At 38.2% G+C, this 18,643-nt stretch overlaps 1 protein-coding gene across 1 annotated transcript in view; it reads right to left on the bottom strand.

Moving 5' to 3' along the window:
* The window catches only part of LOC150087273 (TATA box-binding protein-associated factor RNA polymerase I subunit B-like), a 225,439-nt gene that overhangs the window by 135,953 nt on the left and 70,843 nt on the right, over nucleotides 1-18,643 (bottom strand). The window lies entirely within an intron of this gene.

Below are 18,643 nucleotides of genomic sequence, written 5' to 3'. Positions count from 1 at the left end.
AGACAGTTTCTTTGCCAGTAGCAGCAAAAGACATCTTATGTTCGATATAGTCTCACCACCACTTCATCACCATTGATTTCACCAGATTTGCACTTCAAGTCTAAGGTAAATGCTAATTTATTGTTTGTTTTTTATTTTAAGATGTTTTATCACTATTTATTAAATAATCTTTATAAAACACTCATTTTAATGTAAAAATTAAGTATATGTAAGAAATATCTATTTTATGCGTTGTTGGGGAGCAAATTGCAGGAAATCAATGTATTATTGGTTTCAACTTACAATACTTTCAACATACAATGAGTTTTGTGGAACAAATTATCATCAGATGTTGGGGGCCCCCACTGTACCTATTTTCAATTCATCTGCAACATTGACAGGATTATCTAAGACTTTTTCACACGCAGTGCATAAGGAACTCCGCCATTGCCAGTTCCATGCCCGGATGAGAAAGGAGGAGCATACCTCATGTAAAAAAAAAAAAACCCTGGGCTCGGCTGGCTCCAGCCAACAGTACCTGGGATGGCCCCTGCCTGGGTTACAGGTGAAGACGGAGGATCTATCTTCACAGCAACAATGGAAGTCTGTCACTCTTCCAAGATACTGGTCTCATCTAAATTGTGGACTATGCAGCAGAGGAATGGCAAGCCGGCTGCATTATCTGCCTTAAACCCTATGGATCTCAGTCACTGTAAGATAAACAGTCATGCTACCACATCCGGGGTAACCGACACGGCTGTTCTTATACCATGGAGAACAGCTGCGAAGAAAGCTATATGGTCAGCCAAAACTCAACTGTATCTCTCAGCGCTAAACATAAGATCACTTTACAAGCCCGGGAAAATAAAATTGGTAGAAGAAGAATTGAAAAAGATCAAATATCAAATGGGATATTGTAGGAATGTCAGCGACACATTGGACAAAAGAAGGAACACTGGATAAGACAGAAGGAAGAATATTTTACTCAGGGAGAAAAGACAACATACATAGAGGAGTCGCTTTCATAGTAAAGAAATATCTATTAAATTCAAGTTTAAGAATAAAAGGTAAGAATATAAGTTTAAGAATAAAAGGTAAAGAAAAAAGGAATCTTCATAAAAATAATCCAGGCATATGCCCAAGACTCCTTACATGATGATACAGAGATAGCTGCCTTCTATTCAGACTTACAAGAAACCATAGATAACACAAACAAAAAAGATATTTTAATAATAATGGAAGACTTTAACACAAAAGTTGGAGGCTTTTCGACAGATTTCAGTGACGCATTAGGAATTCAGGATAGGAAATAGAAATGAGTGAGGAGAAGAACTCTTGAATTTCTGCAAAGAAATAAACTATTCATCTCCAACACACTGTTCTACCACAGATCTCAACATAAGTATACATGGACATCACCAGATGGAAATACAAAAAACTGTATTGACTCCATTTTAATAAATAACAATTGGAAATCATCCATTCAAAATGTTAAAACTCTTAGAAGTACAGATTTTGACACCGGCCATGAACTGCTAGCAGCAACAATTAAATGGAAATTTAAAAATATGAAGCCAAAGAACAATAGAGCAACATTAAATATATATCACGATAATAAAGAAAATTTATGGGAAAACACTACAAGAAAAATTAAAAGATATAAACTATTAATTATCTGTGGAAAATATATGGGAGAAAACTAAACAAATGACTAAAGATGCAGCCTTAGAAACCTTGGGAACAAAACAAAAACAACCTTGAATTACAGCAGAAATTTTAGATGTATGGACAGAATAAAGACAATGAAAAACCTCCTAAACAAAGAAAAAAGGGAAAAATATAAAACCCTAAAAAACAAAATAGACAACCTATGTAAAGCTGCTAAAAGGAAATGGTTGGAAGACAAAGCAAAGTAGTGCGAAGAGGCACATAAATTTCACGACTCTAAAACAACTTACCAGGTTATAAAGGAACTCTAAAACAAACATCCTGAAAACACTGAAGATGAAAAATAAAAACAGGACACAAGCAAGAAATTTAAAAAATATGGAAAGAATATTACCAAACCCTGTTCAAAGGGGAAGGAAAAAACACTCTTGCCTTAGATAATAGAAGAGATAAAGCACCGTCGATAACAAAAGAAGAAGTTTAGAAAGCAATTAGCCAAATGAAGAATGACAAGGCACCTGGAAATTATGGTATCCAAGCAGAACTATGGAAATTCGGAGGCGATGCAATGTTAAAACACCTCGCACAATTGTTTAATCTAATTTTATTTACAGGTGATATAACAGAAGACTGGAAAAGTGGAATAATAGCACCTATACACAAAAAAAGGAGATGAAGAAAACTGTCAGAATTATAGACCCATTACCCTTTTAAACCATATATATAAAATATTTATAAGGATATTACAAAATAGGATACTTAAAACATATGAAGAAACAATAGGAGAAAAACAAGCAGGATTTAGAAAAGACATCAACAATAGACCAAATATTCACAATAAACATCACTGCAGAAAAATATTGGAATAAGAAGAAAACTCTTTATCTGTGCTTCATCGATTTCAAGCAGGCATTTGACTCTGTAAACAGAGAAAATTTAATGAAGCAACTACAAAAAATCCCACTTGATCATGAAATAATCATGTTTGTAAACAATTTCTACAAAAATACAAGAGCAATAGTAAAATTCAACAACCTTAAAACAGAGAAATTTGAAATAGAGAAAGGAGTCATGCAGGGATGCCCTTTATCTCCATATCTATTTAACATCTACCTAGAAGAACTAATGAAATCAACTGAAGAAAAAAGAGGCACAATAATAAATGGAAAAAATATAAACCACATAAAATATGCAGATGATATTGTGATTTTAACACAAACCAAAGAACAACTAAAAGAAATATTAACAAACATCAATAAAGCAAGCAACAATTATGGAATTAATATTAATATAAATAAAACCAAAGTAATGCAAATCGGAAAAAACATAGAAAACCTAAACATAAACATCCAAAATCAACAAATAGAACAAGTACAAAAATTTGTATACCTGGGCTCTCTAATAACTGGAAACCTAAGTAATATTGACCAAATTAATCACAGACTGAACATCAGAGGGACAAACATGAACAAACTCAAAAACATATGGAAGAGCAATAAAATCTCAAATAGTCTAAAAATTAAACTATATGAAACTGTCACCATACCCATATCAACTTATGGATCAGAGAATTGGAGAATAAATAAGAAAGAAAGGCAAAAAATAATGTCATTTGAAATGAGATGTCTAAGGAAAATCAATAAAACAAATTGGAGAGGACATAAAACTAATGAACAAGTAAGGAGAGATCTAAATTTTGAATGCAGAATAATAGAGCAGATCTACAAAAAACAACTTCAGTGGTTTGGACATGCGAACTGGATGAAACAACACAGGTTGCCTAATGTACTAATGACAGGAAGAATTGGAGATAAGAGACCACCAGGAAGACCCAAAAGAGAATGGCTCCAATGCCTTAAGGAAAACACAGGCTTTCAGAGTTATCAACAACAATGGAGGACGATATCTAAATAGGGACTCAACCCGTGCCAAATGGAAGAGTAGAATGATGATGATGAGTGCATAAGGGTCAGATCCGATTCACTTTCTTCGTTTCAGGATGCTTTTCGTAAGAAGCATGATCCCACCATCCTTTTTATCTTCCCTAAATACATTATACATATCATAGTGGAAATTGTCATCAATTTCCAGGTGGCATCATGCTTCTCTTATTCCTATTATGTCAGCATTAGTTGTCCTAACCAGGAGTTCAAATTCAGCCATTTTACTAACAACAGTTCTTACTGATAATTTAGATGATGTTGTAGAGCAGATATGATCTTTTAAGGAATGTGATACTGTCGAACAGGTTGACACTAATGATATAAAGAGAAGGATATTTGGGGACTTATTTAACATTTACAAAGCAATGTTGGGAAGAAGTGATAAGTTAGGATTAAAGTTGAAAGTGTCTACAATCCTACGCAGACACGATAAGAGAGAGTACATGTTGAGAGCCTTGTCAACCCTTTGCCCCTGGAGAGACTCTGCAAAGTTCATGGGGTAGAATATTTCTCAGCGTGGTCTATGCTTGTTAACAGGATAGACTGTTTGTTTTTAGTGGGATGGGATAGACTTAAATAGAAGAGACATAAGGATATTCGCTGATGCTATCAAGGCTCTGCTAGGTAGATCAGAAAACTGTTAGCTTGGGGGGGGGGGGTGTAACACTGAGTAATAGATTAACTAGAGCTGCAGACAAAAGTGAAAATGATTTTTCCACTGCTTCTATTGGAGCAGCCCGGAAAGTGAGGTTGCAGGGATTTCAAGCACTGCTATGGGCCAACATGCAACAAGTAAATGCATGGGCAGGGTTAGAGTAACTAAGAGAAAGAACAGGTGCATTACTTGCATGTACAATCAACGTTGGAGCATAGTAAATAAATCTGATGAATCTGAAGTGCTGATTAAGTCATTAAATGCAGATATTGAGTGGATATTAGAGATGCGGTGTCACTTGGACATAAAGGATGGAATGTGAATATGAGGAGTACAATGTCTACAAAAAGGACAGTGTATACTGTTTCTTGTCAAGTGTCACTGTGAGTCCTGCTCAACTCCAAATAGTATACTTTGTAATGCAGAACAAACTCTGTAAAGGTCAGAGATAGTGAAGTTTTAGTGTAGCGTTGAATTGTGTTAATTTACAGAAAGAACAAACAGGACAGGAGGGGAGGGGAGGGGAGGGGAGGATGGCATTATGATTTTAGTTAGGATGCATATTAAATCTAAGGCAATGGATCCAGTCAATGTTGGGTAGCCATTGCAATGTTGAGTCAGTTTGATTTAACTTAATTACTGGGAAATTGAAAATGAGAGTAGGTGTGTGTTATAGGCCTAAATGACTATGATGAGTAAAACAAACAAAACATGTACAGAGTGGGCTGGTAAATCAAAATGTTTTATAATGGCAGATTTAAACTTTAAAAATATTGACTGAAACTTGTGTGTTGGTCACTCACACGCTAGCAAAACATTTGTGGATTTATTGGAAGTAACATGCTGTTTTCTACAACAGCATGTTAGAGAGGCAACAAGTGGAAGCAATAGTCTTGATCTGATCATCAGCAATGACCCTTCATGCATTAAGAATCAACAGGTAAAACATCCTTTCAGTGGCATCAATCATAGAATGCTGATGTGGCATTTATTTAATAATATAATTACAAAGGGAAGGGCCATAAGCTTCTATATCACCTGATAATTTATGTACATCCCATGCATTTTTATTGTGGATTTATTGGATGATTGTTTTCTATATCAGCATGTTTGGGAGGCAACTAGAGGGAGTAATACTCTTCATCTCATTATCAGTAGTGATTCTTCATGCATTAAGAATCTGCAGATAAAGGAACCACTAGGTGGCAGTGATCACAGTGTGCTGAAGTGGGATTTACTCAAAGAGGTAACTACCATCAGGGGTAAAGGGAAGGGTTTTTGCTTTTGTAAAGGTGACTACGGTGGTCTGAGACAGTATTTAAATTCTATACATGGGACCAATTGATGATATTACCAACAAATAAATTCAAACTGGGAAGCATTCAAAGAATTTATCCTGGAAGCTACTATGCTTTACATACCAACTAAGAAATATTGTTCAAGGTTGAGGCCTAAATGGATGTCAGATAAACTAATGAGACATACGGCAGAGAAGAAAAATGCATGGGATACATATAAATTATAAAAATGCATGGGATATATTATGGAAGCCTATGATAGATATAAGCTGGTCTGTAACCAAGTCACAAAGGAGATTAGGCAGGCAAAGGCAGATTATGAGAAATCCTTGGCAAAGGATGCAAAGAAAAACAACAAAGAGTACTTTACCTATGTAAATGGTGCCTCCATAGTCAGGTGGGCAGGAGCAGCAGTGCGTAGCACACACTTCTTCACTAAGGTATTGCTCCAGGATATGCAGTGGTCATTTCCTCACTTTTCCGCATCCTCCGTATTTGGTGGTGACGGGCTCGAACCCCAGTCTAATCAAGAAGCGTGTGCTACGCACTGCTGCTCCTAGAAGGAAAGGGATGAATCAGATTGGTCCACTGGATATTGATGGTTCAACTGTTGATGATCCTGCTCAGGTGGCTAACAAACTAATGAGTATTTTTCATCTACATTCACCAATGAGGAGTTATTCAGGGAGAGGAATGCCAGAGGTGAACTAAACTCTGGCAGTGAGCTAGATGATTTTGTAATAACTGAGAGAAAAGTGGAAGAGAAATTGTTGAAGATATATATTAAAACGGCACACAGAGTGGATGGGATCTATCCAGTTATATTAAAGGAGGCAGCAAAGGAAGTAAGCAAACCCTTAGCCATAATTATGACAGCTTCTTTGAACTCAGGGGAGATACCCATGGACTGGAGATGTGCAAATGTGACCCCAATTCACAAAGGAGGATCAAAGGCTGACACAAGTAATTATAGACCTGTGAGTTTAACTTCTGTTCCAGGAAAATTAATGGAGGCACTGGTTAAAGAAGCACTGCAGAATCATCTAGACAAGACTTCAGTTATAGCTTGGACACAGCATGGTTTTGTTAAGGGAAAGTCTTGCCTGACCAATTTGACTGAACACTATGATGTGGTCACAAAGGAACTGGATGAAGGGAATAACTTTGATATCATATATTTGGATCTTAGAAAGGCTTTTGATACTGTCAAACATGGAAGACTGCTGCACAAATTGGAGCAGTGTGGCATTGGAGGCAAATTGCTGCTATGGATAAAGGGATAGTTGAGGGGGAGAAGACAGAGAGTGGTAATCAATGGACACTGCTCATCGTGGACTAATGTTATTAGTGGAGTCCTTCGGGGTTCAGTGTTGGGTCCATTGTTGTTTTCTGTATTTATAAATGATATTGATGATAGTAATCAAGATTAATGTTCAAGTCTGCAGATGATACGAAGGTTGGCAGGGTTGTAATCAAGATTAATGTTCAAGTTTGCAGATGATTCGAAGGTTGGCAGGGTTGTTAAGGACACTAATGACAGTAGAGTCTGCAACAGGATCTAGAAAAGTTGAGCAGATGGGCTGAGAGGTGGCAAATGAAGTTTAACATTGACAAATGTAAAGTACTACATACGGGAAGCAGTAACCCCAGAGTGACATATCAACTCTGTGGTACTACACTGACAATGGTAGAGAACGAAAAGGACCTTGGGGTAATTGTGCAGGCATATATGAAGTTTTCTGAGCAGTGCAGACTGTCTGCAAGAGTAGCTCAGTGTCTTGTCAATGATTACAGAATTTTTCTTGCAGGGATAAGGAGGTAATTATCCCCTTATATAAGGCAATGGTCAGGCCACACCTTGAGTACTGTATACAGGTCAGGAGTTCTCATTTTAAGAACGATGTAGAGCTGTTGGAACGAGTACAAAGGTAAAAAGATTAATGAATGGAACAAAGGGTTGCTCTTACGAAGAAAGGCTAAAATTTTGCAAATTACAGTGCCTGGAGACTAGACACCTGCAAGGTGATCTGATTGAGGTGTATAAAGCCTTGAATGGATTGAGCATGCTCAATGCTGATGGGATTCTTCCTCTTGCGTAAATAAAGAGAGGGCATAAATTCAAATCGAGGAAAGACAGATGTGGGATAGATGTGAGGAAGTTTGCCTTTAGCCAGCGGGTAGTTGATTGGTGGAACAGACTTCCATCTTTTGTTGTGGAAATTGATAGCCTAAATAAATTTAAGGCTGGGCTGGACAGGTATTTGGAACGAACGGAGGGGTAAAATGGGAGCGTTTTTTTTTTTTTTTTTGTTTTGTTTTTTTTTTGGCTGATGCTGCATAAGCTTGCTTTTTTGCATCATATGACTCTACTAATGCTAATGTTAACATTCAATTAGGTCTAAATGAATGTCAGATGAACTGATGAGACTTGTGCCAGAGAAGAAAAATGCGTGGGATGTACATAAATTATCAGGTGATATAGAAGCTTATGGTAGATATAAAACTAGTCTGTCATTAAGCTAAAAGGAAGTAAAGCAAGCTAAGGCAGATTACGAGAAATTGCTGGCAAAGAATGCCAAGAAAAGCCACAGAGCTTACTTATACTAGCAGTAGAAGGATGGGGTTGGATCGTATTGGTCAACATGATTGATGTTGATGGTTGAACTGCTGACCTTCCTGCTCAAATTTCTGATAAACTGAATAGGTACTTTGCATCTGGATTCAAACATGAGGAGTTCTTTAGGGTGGGAATGACAGAAGTTCATCAATATCTAACAGGGAGCTAAATGATTTCATGATAAATGACAGGAAAGTGGAAGAAATTATTGTAGTTTAACATAAAAAGGGCACCTTTGGTGGATGGGATTTATTCAGTTATATTAAGAGAGAAGAAAAGGAGGTGCCATAATTATGATAGCATCTCCGAATTCAGAAGGTGGTCACTATCCCCAAATCGCAAAATGAGATCAAAAGGTGACATGAGTAATTACAGAAACATTAGCTTAACCTCTGTTCCTAGAGGAAATTAATGGAGTCTCTGGTTAAATAAGTAATTCAAGACCATCTACATAGAATTATACAGCACTCACAGCATGGGTTTGTTAAGAGGCAATCTTGTTTGAACAATCTGATTGAATACTATGATAAACTGGATGCAAAAATTAAATTTTTACAAAGGAAGTAGATAGCAAAATAATCTTTTTTACAAGGGAACTGGATGCAAAAAATAATTTTGATATCATATACATAGCTTTCAGGAAATCTTTTGATATTGCCACACCAAAGACTGCTGTGGAAACTGGAGCAGTGTGCCATTAAGGGCAAGTTGTTGTTGTTATTTGGTTTTTAGGAGCATTAGCAACTAAGGCCATATTGCTCCGGGGATATACGGTGGTCATTCGCTGACTTTTCCGCATCTTCCATATTTGGTGGTCACGGGCTCGAACCCCGGTCTAATCAAGAAGCATGTGCTATGCACTGCTGCTCCTGCCCACCTGGCTACAGAGGCACCTCAGGTCAAGTTACTGCTATTAAAGGAATGGTTGAGTGGCAGAGGCAGAGTGGTTATCAATAGGCACTGGTATTCTTGGACTAACGTTATCAGTAGAGTCCCTCAGGAGTCAGTACTGGGCCCATTCTTGTTTTCTATATTTATGAATAACACTGATATTGATGAAGGCATATGAAGCTTAATATCTAAGTTTCCCGATTATACAAATATCATATACATATCATATACATAGCTTTCATTCATTTTTTACTCTGCTAACCTTTGTATATACGATTATACAAAGGTTAGCAGAGTTTGCTACTGTAAAAATATGTAGACAAATTAGGCAGATGGAGACTAGGAAGTGGCAATTGAAGTTTAACATTTAAAAATGCAAGGTATTACTTCATATGGGTAGCAGTAATCCTAGATTAACATACCAACCGTGTGGTACTACAATCAGGGTAGTGGAAAATGAAAAATATGGAGGTAATTGTGCAGTCATATATGAAGTTCTCTGAGGAATGCAAACAAGTCTGCCAAGACAACTCATGGCGTTTTGTCAATGATATAAAGGAACTTTGTTAGCAGGGATTAGGGGGTGATTATCTCACTTAATATGGAAATGGTTAGGATGCATCTTAAGTATTGCATACAGATCTCACTTTAGGAAGAATGTAGATCTTCTGGAACAGGTGCAGAGAAGCACAAGTAAATTGTTGAACAAACAGATGATGAACTTGTGAAGGGAACAAAAGGGTAGACTTATCACGGAAGTCTTCAGTTCTGCAAATTGCAGCTTTCGAAGATTAAGCACCTGCGAGATGATCTGATTGTGACGTTTACAGCTTTGAATATATCGAGCATCCTCATGCTCTGACTACGCGTATAAGGGAAATACATTCACACCAAGGAAGGATGGTTGTAAGTTGGAACAAACTGCCATCTGTTGTTGTGGAAGTGGGCATTCGGAATAAACTGAAGGAAGAACTAGACAAATTATTGGAAAAGATGGACAGGCAATGTGGGAGGTTTTTTTTTTTTTGCTGAAATTTTATATGCTTGCTTTCTTGCTTCACATGCTGCTACTACCAATAATAATAACAACAATAAAGTGACAGCTGAGGCAGATAGTGGCACCATCTGGTGTCACTCCTAAGAACTAACACTAACACTGGATGTAAGCCGAAGCTAAACAAGTCCACTTCCATAGGTGGGTGATGTCAAAGAAAAATAATAATCATATTGAATTGAGTGTGGCATAGGATAAAATCACTCGCGTTCAGGCCTTAGGCAGAGGGGTCAGCTCGAAAAGTCGGAGATAATCTCCCGAGGAAGACGGTCATCATGTGAGCATACCAAGAAACCAAAGTAGAGACTGATATGACAATGTAGAGGTAGAGACTACATACCAATTGGTTGGAACGATTCCTGGATATTCCCTGAATATCCGGGAACTCCAAACAGTGAACCAAAGGACTACTGTCACGAAGAACCTGATAGCTCTTGCAATCTTTGAAAATATCAAGCAGGGCATGAGCGATCAACTACAAAGAACAAAGAATATGGGCAACACGGAACTGGAGGAGGAAGAGCAAGAAGAAATACAGCCAGAGCAGCTGAAGCAGAAAGACACAAGGTCATGATATCCAGAATAGAAGACTAGTGGAAGAGGGGGCCCTAACGGAATTTGAAGGAATGAACACCACAAAGACCCATATGGTACCGAAGCATGTTAGTCCTGTGGAGTAACAGACCACCTCAATCGGCAAATAATACCACATTACCTTGACAACAACGGTGTAAGACTGTGCTGCCATAGCATAGATCAGACCATTAGGATTAATGGAAAAGAAATGAGAGACCAGCAGCAGAAGAAACAAAAAAAGTAGGAAGTGCCAGCTTGGGAAAGAAGACTTCAGCAGAAGATAAAAGAATTAAGAGTCAAGCTAGGCCAATTGACCCAGTACTAATGGGGTAATAGAAGTAAGAAATTGATTAGAAAAGTGAACAGCACCTTCAAGAGAGACGGTATCCACAGCAAACACGAGACCAAACATCAGAGAATACGAGTATATTTAGACACACTGAAACAGAGCTTCCTCGCACTCAGCAAGAAACTACGCAGATACAAAGAGAGCTCTCAGAGGAAAATAAACAATCAAATCCTCGACGAAAACCAAAGCACCTTCTACAGGAGTCTCGGAGAAGACTGGAAAGATGGTGGTTGTTGTGGAGGTTTCGTGGCGCATAAGCTACTTTGGCTATAATGCACTTATTCGTTTATAATAAAAAGGGAAAGAGAAGATATCGTACAGTCTGAAAAGTCCTTATTCAGAAAAGATTAAAAATACCAATTTGCTTGAGAAAGCGGAAAAATTCAGAAATACTGGTCTTATCACCAATCAAATTCTCTAGGGTTATTGGTTGTTGAAGAATAAGCAGCGATTGATTGTCAAAACTACACAAGCCTCACACTCAAAATTTTTCACTCTATCCCGTATAACCTATATCTCTTTCGGCCTGACCCAATTTCTAGTTCCCCCCTTAGGTCCTAGCCACTGAAATCTCAGGAAATTAGGTGGCAGGACCTGCCAGAGTAAATATCTAAAATACTGGTGCCTATCTCCACAGGGCTTAGTGTGGGCAATGGTGGGTCGCATTAGGGGCCCAATGGCTAAAAGGCCAGATGAACAATGGTACAAAACATTACACACCACAATATCCATACACTTTTAAACCTCTGGCCTCTACAGTGTTCTGTATCACACCACAATGTATACTATGCAGAGATGGGGGACACCCGTGGTCCCGTTAGACCCTAAACACACTATGCCCGAAGAATTAGAAGAAAGAACACCAAGAATGTTCAGCACATTTGTGCACTTGGTGATTATTTGACAAATATGATGGAGGAATGTCAACTTTTTATTGAATATGAGTACCAAGAATTTTGTCTCTGCTACTACTGGAATGATCCTTTGTACAAGTCTTAATTAAGGTTCAGGGCAAAGATTATGCTTGGGACAAAAATGGATGCAAACAGTCTTCTCCGGTGAGAACCTGAAACCACTGGCTAATGTCCAGGAGTTGAGGGGGAGATCAATGGCTTGTTGCAGTTGTCTCTCAATAATTCCCATGTTGCATGGCTGGGAAAATATTCTGGTCATCAACATACAGTGCACTATTTATGGCTGGAGGAAGTTGTTCAGTAATGGAATTCACTTTAATGGCAAAAAGCATAACACTCAAAACAGATCCTTATAGTACTCCCTCCTCTCAGGAAAATGATCCTACTCTAACTTTGAAAATACGAGAGGTTAAAAAGTTTTTAATAAAAACAGGAAGGTAACCTCTTAGACCAAGATTATAAAGGTCTCTTAAAGTACCATATCTCCAAGTTGTGTCATACGTTTTTCCCATGTCAAAGAAGATGGACACCAGATGCTCTCTTTTTAGGAAAGCATCTCGAATAGATGTTTCCAGTCTAGTTAAGTGGTCCAAAGTGGACCTGTTCCTTTGGAAGCTGCACTGAATGCAGGAGAGGTCATTCAATTCCAAGTATCATAAAACATTAGCGTTGACCATTCTCTGCAATATTTTGCACAAACAGGTAGTCAGATCAATTGGTCAATCATTTTTTTGGCAATTTAGGATCCTTTCCTGGCTTAACAAAAGCAAGAACAGTTGTCTTGCACCAGGTGTCCAGAAACTGCTCTTCATGGAAGATTTTATCGTATAGGAAGAGCAGAAGATCCAAAGATTTTAATGAAGTGTTTTATCATTACATAATAGATGTCATCTGGTCCAACAGCACTAGCCTTCGTAAGTATTAGAGCTGTTTTCAGCTCGATGGTAAATGGCCCACTGCATGGATAGACACCCTTGGATGTAAAATTCAAAGCTTCTTTTTCAATTTTTTCTTTAAAGACCAGGAACTCTGAGAAGTAAAATGATGCTGCCGAGATGTTAGGAAAAAGTCTCCAAAAGAGCACTGCCTATTGCAGTTTGGTATGCAACAGTATACTGAGTGGACAGAATCATGGGATACCTACCTAGTGTAATGGGTAGATTCACCTTTTGCCCATATAATGGCAGTCACACGGTGAGGCACCGAGTCCACTAGTTCACGAAAGTGTTCCATACTTATTTCCATCCATGCTTGCAGCACCGCTGTCCATAATTCCATCATATTCCTGGATGAAGAATCCAAAGATCGAACAGACCTTTTCCACAGCATCCCAAAGAAATGGGAAGTTTGTTCCAGTAATCAACTACCCGCTGGCCAAAGGCAAATTTTTGCACATCTATTTGACAACTTTTTTCCTCGGTTTCAATTTATACCCCTCAAGTTTGTAATCTGAGCAAGAGGAAGTATCCCATCAGCATTCAGCCTGATCAATCCATTCAAGGCCTTATACACCTCAATCAGATCACCCCGCAGGTGCCTACTCTCCAGACGCAGCAATTGCAGAACTTAAGCCTTTCTTTGTAAGAACACCTCTTTGTTCCCCTCATCAGCCTTATCCTTCTCTGTACTCATTCTAGCAACTCTACATTCTTCCTAAAATGAGGCTTCCAGACTTATATGCAGTACTCAAGGTGTGGCCTGACCTTATACAAGAAGATAATCGAGTCCTTATTACAGCTAGCAAAATTCCTGTATATGATTGACAAGACCCAATGATATACTCTCACAGCCTGTATGCACTGTCCAGAAAATTTCATATCTGACTGCACAATTACCCCCAGGTCTCTTTCATTCTCCAATACCCTGATTGTAACACCACCTAGTTGGTACATTTCTCTGGGGTTACTGCTACCCCCCATATCCAGTACTTTGCATTTGTCAATGTTAAATTTCAGTTGCCACTTATCCTGTTGCAGCAGTATACTGTCATTACTGTTATTAACAATCCTGCCAACCTTTGTATCATCTGCAGACTTTGACATTAAGCTTGATATACCTTCAACGATATCATTGATAAATATACAAAACAACAATCCTTTTTATCCATTGTAGCAACTTGCCCTTAATGCAATACTGCTCCAATTTGTACAGTAGTGTTCCATGTGCAACAATATAAAAAGCTTTCCTGAAATCCAAATTTATATCAAAATTATTTTTTGCATCCAGTTCCTTTGTGACCATGTCATAGTATCCAATCGAATTGGTCAGACAAGACTTCCCCTTAACAAACCCATGCTGTCTGAATTATTACTGCAGTCTTGTCTAGATGATCCTGCAATGCTTCTTTAACCAGTGACTCCATTATTTTTCCTGGAAAAAAAAAAGGTAAACTGAAGCCATTATCAACCCAATGCCCCACTGCAGGATGGAAAGCCTCCTTAACAATTCATGCTGAGGGAAATGGGCCATAATCTGCCACGCTGGTCCGGTGTCGCAACCTTTGATACCCCCTTTGTGAATTGGAGATACGTTTGCACATCTCTAGTCTGTGGGGATTTCCCCTAAGTCCAAGCTCTCGTAAGTATGCTCTCGTAATTATGGCTAAGGGTTTACTTACTTCCTTTGCTGCCTCCTTTAATATAACTGGCTAGATCCCATATGCCCCATGTGCCTTTATGTTTAACTTCGACAATTTCTCCTCCACTTTGCTCTCAGTTATTACAAAATCATTTAACTCCGTCAGAGTTCGATAAACATCTGGCCTTCTCCTCCTTGAATAACTCCTCATGTGCGAATGTAGATGCAAAGTACTCATCTATCTGAGAATGATCTGCAGTCAAACCATTGATATCAAGTGGACCAATCTGATTCATCCCCTTCCTTTTAAAGTTTATATAAGTAAAAAAGTCTTTGCTGTTATTCTTTGCATCTTTTGTCAAAGATTTATCATCTGCCTTCGCTTGCCTAACCTCCTATGTGACTTGATTACAGACTAGCTTATATCTACCATAGGCTTTTGTGTCGCCTGATAATTTATATGCATTCCATGCATTTTTCTTCTCTGTGACGAGTCTCTTTAGTTCATCTGACATCCATTTGGGCCTAAACCTAGAACAATATTTCTTAGTTGGAACAAAAAGCCTAGTAACTTCCAAGATTACTTCCTTGAATGCTTCCCATTTAGAATTTGCTGTTAGTAACATCATCAGTTGGTCCCACTGCATAGAATTTAAAAAATCTCTGAAACCACTGTAGTCACCTTTTTGAAATCAAAAACCCTTCCCTTTTACCCGATGGTAGTTATTTTTGCAAATCCCACATCAGTACACTGTGATTACTGCCACCTAGTGGGTCCTTTATCGTAAATTCCTAATGCATGAATAATCACTGCTGATAATCAAATCAAGAGTGTTACTCCCTCTGGTTGCCTCTCAATCAGAGGGGGTAAGTGTTACTCCCTCTGGTTGCCTCTCAATCAGAGGGGGTAAGTGTTACTCCCTCTGGTTGCCTTTCAATCAGAGGGGGTAAGTGTTACTCCTCCTCAGTCTTACAACACTATACCTGAATATGCACTTTTATTACAGTAACACCAAGTACCATGAACAGCAATAATACAACATTATTCCGGATAGTTTGGTAATATATAATTTACATAAAATTTATAAAATATTACAAAAATATGAAATATATACTACAAGAATCACAAAAGAAAATATCCAAGAATTAAACTGATCTCAATTCCATTTAGAAATTTACACTATTTTTTAAGTGCTCTACAATTTGAGCAGTGGAAATGACCAACAAAACACACATTAATATGGTCTGCAGATTAATATATCACTTTTAAATATTTAAATATCAAATCTTTGTAAATAAGATGGCTTAAAATTATTCCTTTAGTACAAATTGTGTTTATAAAGCAAATAAGCCTCACGTATGGGGGCTTATGGGGGAACAGGCATTCTGTGTGTTATCAGACACTCGGCCTAAAGCACCGACGGATCCAATATCTTTCTATTTCAGAAGATTTAGGAGAAGTCTGGACGGCCTGCCTCCCTAAAATCCACTCATGCACAGCTTCTCGATGGTAAGCACTGTTACGTCACTTAGGTAGCAATGAACGTGTAGATGGTTCTCTTCAAGACGCCTGGTCAGTGTGAAGAGAAAAAGACCAAACCCTCCAGCACATGACAGCATGACGAAACAAATGGCCCTTAGTCCCCAGCGTCTTTCACTCCCCTCTTACGGCAGCGAGAGGATCAGAGTGGAAGCAGACGGTGCTAAGAATCTCTAGGTATGACCAGGCTGCCATACACAGAAACTGAATTTGGCCTGTTACAACGTAAGATCGCTCATTGGTGAAGACAATTTTAGAGCTGGAAAAGGAACTAGAAAATGTGAATTGGAATATCATTGGTTTGGCTGAAGCAAGAAGAAGAAGAAATGAATCACTTATACGTTTATCAGGTGGAAATCTGCTGTACACCGATGGAAACAGTGAAAGGAGCGAAGGTGGAGTTGGCTTTTTGGTCCATAAAGGTGTAAAAAACAACATTTTGGAATCAAAAGTACATCACCAAGGTTGTTGTTGTTGTTGTTGTTTGGTTTTTAGGAGCATTAGCAACTAAGGCCATATTGCTCCGGGGATATGCGGTGGTCATTCCCTGACCTTTCCGCATCCTCCGTATTTGGTGGCTCACGGGCTCGAACCCCGGTCTAATCAAGAAGCATGTGTCACGCACTGCTGCTCCTGCCCACCTGGCTACGGAGACGCCACATCACCAAGGGTGTAAAGACTACTACTGAGGATTTCTAAGAGGTACAAGATAAAGGTTATAATGATTTATGCACCGACATCGAGCCATGATGATGAAGAGGTTGAAGAAATGTACACCGAAATTGAGTCTTCTAGATGAGTAGAAAACCCAATACACTATCATTATGGGGGACTTCAATGCTAAGGTTGGAAAGAGACAAAACAGTGCAGAAAGGTGAACGATAGGAAATTTTGGAATTGGTGAAAGAAATGAAAGACTTGTGGAATTTGCAGAATCTCAAGGAATGTCAGTAATGAACACTTTTTTCAAGAAAAGGGTGAACAGAAAGTGGACATGGAAGAGTCCAAATGGATTAACAACTAATGAAATCAACTTCATCCTCATTAACAGAAGATATATCATGAATGATGTTGCCGTCCTGAACAAGGTAAACATCGGAAGTGATCACAGAATGGTAAGATTCACACTTGATATAGATGTAGGAAAAAACTGACTCGAGTAAATAATGCAAAGGTCTTTGAGATAACAGAAGAGAAGAAAAAGCAGCATGTACTAGAAATTAAGAACAAGGTTCAGCTTCTGCAGACTGCTCAGGAGCAAGATATCAATGAGAACTTTACAACTTTCTGAAAGTAATAAAGCCCAAGAAACCTATAGGTAAAAAGAAATCCAAAGAAGAAATGTTTCGGTTCATCATGACAAGAAACACTTGTCATGATGAACCGAAGACAACAAATGAAGAGCAAGATAGATAAACACTGACAAGGAGAAAATTGAGTATACTGAATTATGCAAAGCCATTAGAAAGAGACTCAGAGAGTACATAAGATTAAACACAAGAAAAGTAGAACACAAATTAAACACAAAGTAGAACAAAAATTAAACACAAAGGACTTAAATCATCAACCATGAGCAGTAATACAGAAAGACAACTGAAACTGAAGAACAGCGATGGTGTACTTATAAATAGCAGAGAAGGCATAATTCAAATAGCAGAAGACTACTATAGAGAATTATACAAGGAGCGAGGGAATGATGCCAGCAGTGGGGGAAGATGGATCGCAAATTAGTAACACATACAACATACCTGATATCCTTCCTGATGAGGTACAACATGCGTTCAACAAAACGAAGAATCGAAAAGCCCTGGGGGAAGATGAAGTTACTGTAGAGTTTTGTTAAAATTGGGAGCAAGACATGACACAAAAACTGGCAAGACTTCACAAAATGCATTAGAAAAGGTGTGATGCCTCAGCAGTGGAATAATGCAATCATAGTTTTGCTGCATAAGAAAGGAGATAAATCAGAAATTATAGACCAATTAGCTTGTTATCCCACATTTACAAGTTGTTCACAAGGGTCATTACTAACAGATTAGAAAGAATACTTGATGAGAATCAACCGAAAGAGCAAGCTGGCTTTAGGACAGGATTCTCAACTATGGATCACCTCCACGTAATATCACAGCTAATGGAGAAAGCAAATGAATATAAAACACCATTATGCCTGGCATTTGTGGATTATGAAAAGGCATTTGACTGAACAGCATAAAGCAATGTTTCGGGCACTGGAAAGACAAGGCATAGATACCCCCATATATTATGATTTTGAAGAAAATATATGAGAACACTACCTCCTTTATTAGAGTAGACAAAGACAGTAGCAAATTTAAAATTGAGAAAGGAGTTCAACAAGGAGATACAATATCTCCGAAGTTGTTTACTGCTGCCCTTGAGGAAGCTTTCAGAAGATTATACTGGTCAAGAAAGAAGTCAATGTGAATGGAGAGTACCTAAACCATTTACGATTTGCAGATGACATTGTGGTCATAAGCCACGATTCCAAAGAATTAGAGAAAAATCTTAATCAGTTATACAGAGTTAGCAAAGATTTTGGACTAAAGATGAATATGGCTAAAACA

Source organism: Mastigoproctus giganteus, chromosome 4, assembly GCF_048544385.1.
Source record: "Mastigoproctus giganteus isolate SK-2022 chromosome 4, ASM4854438v1, whole genome shotgun sequence".
NCBI lineage: Eukaryota > Metazoa > Arthropoda > Arachnida > Uropygi > Thelyphonidae > Mastigoproctus > Mastigoproctus giganteus.
Note: the sequence above shows the minus strand (reverse complement) of the source record. Positions and strands in the feature narration are given on the sequence as shown.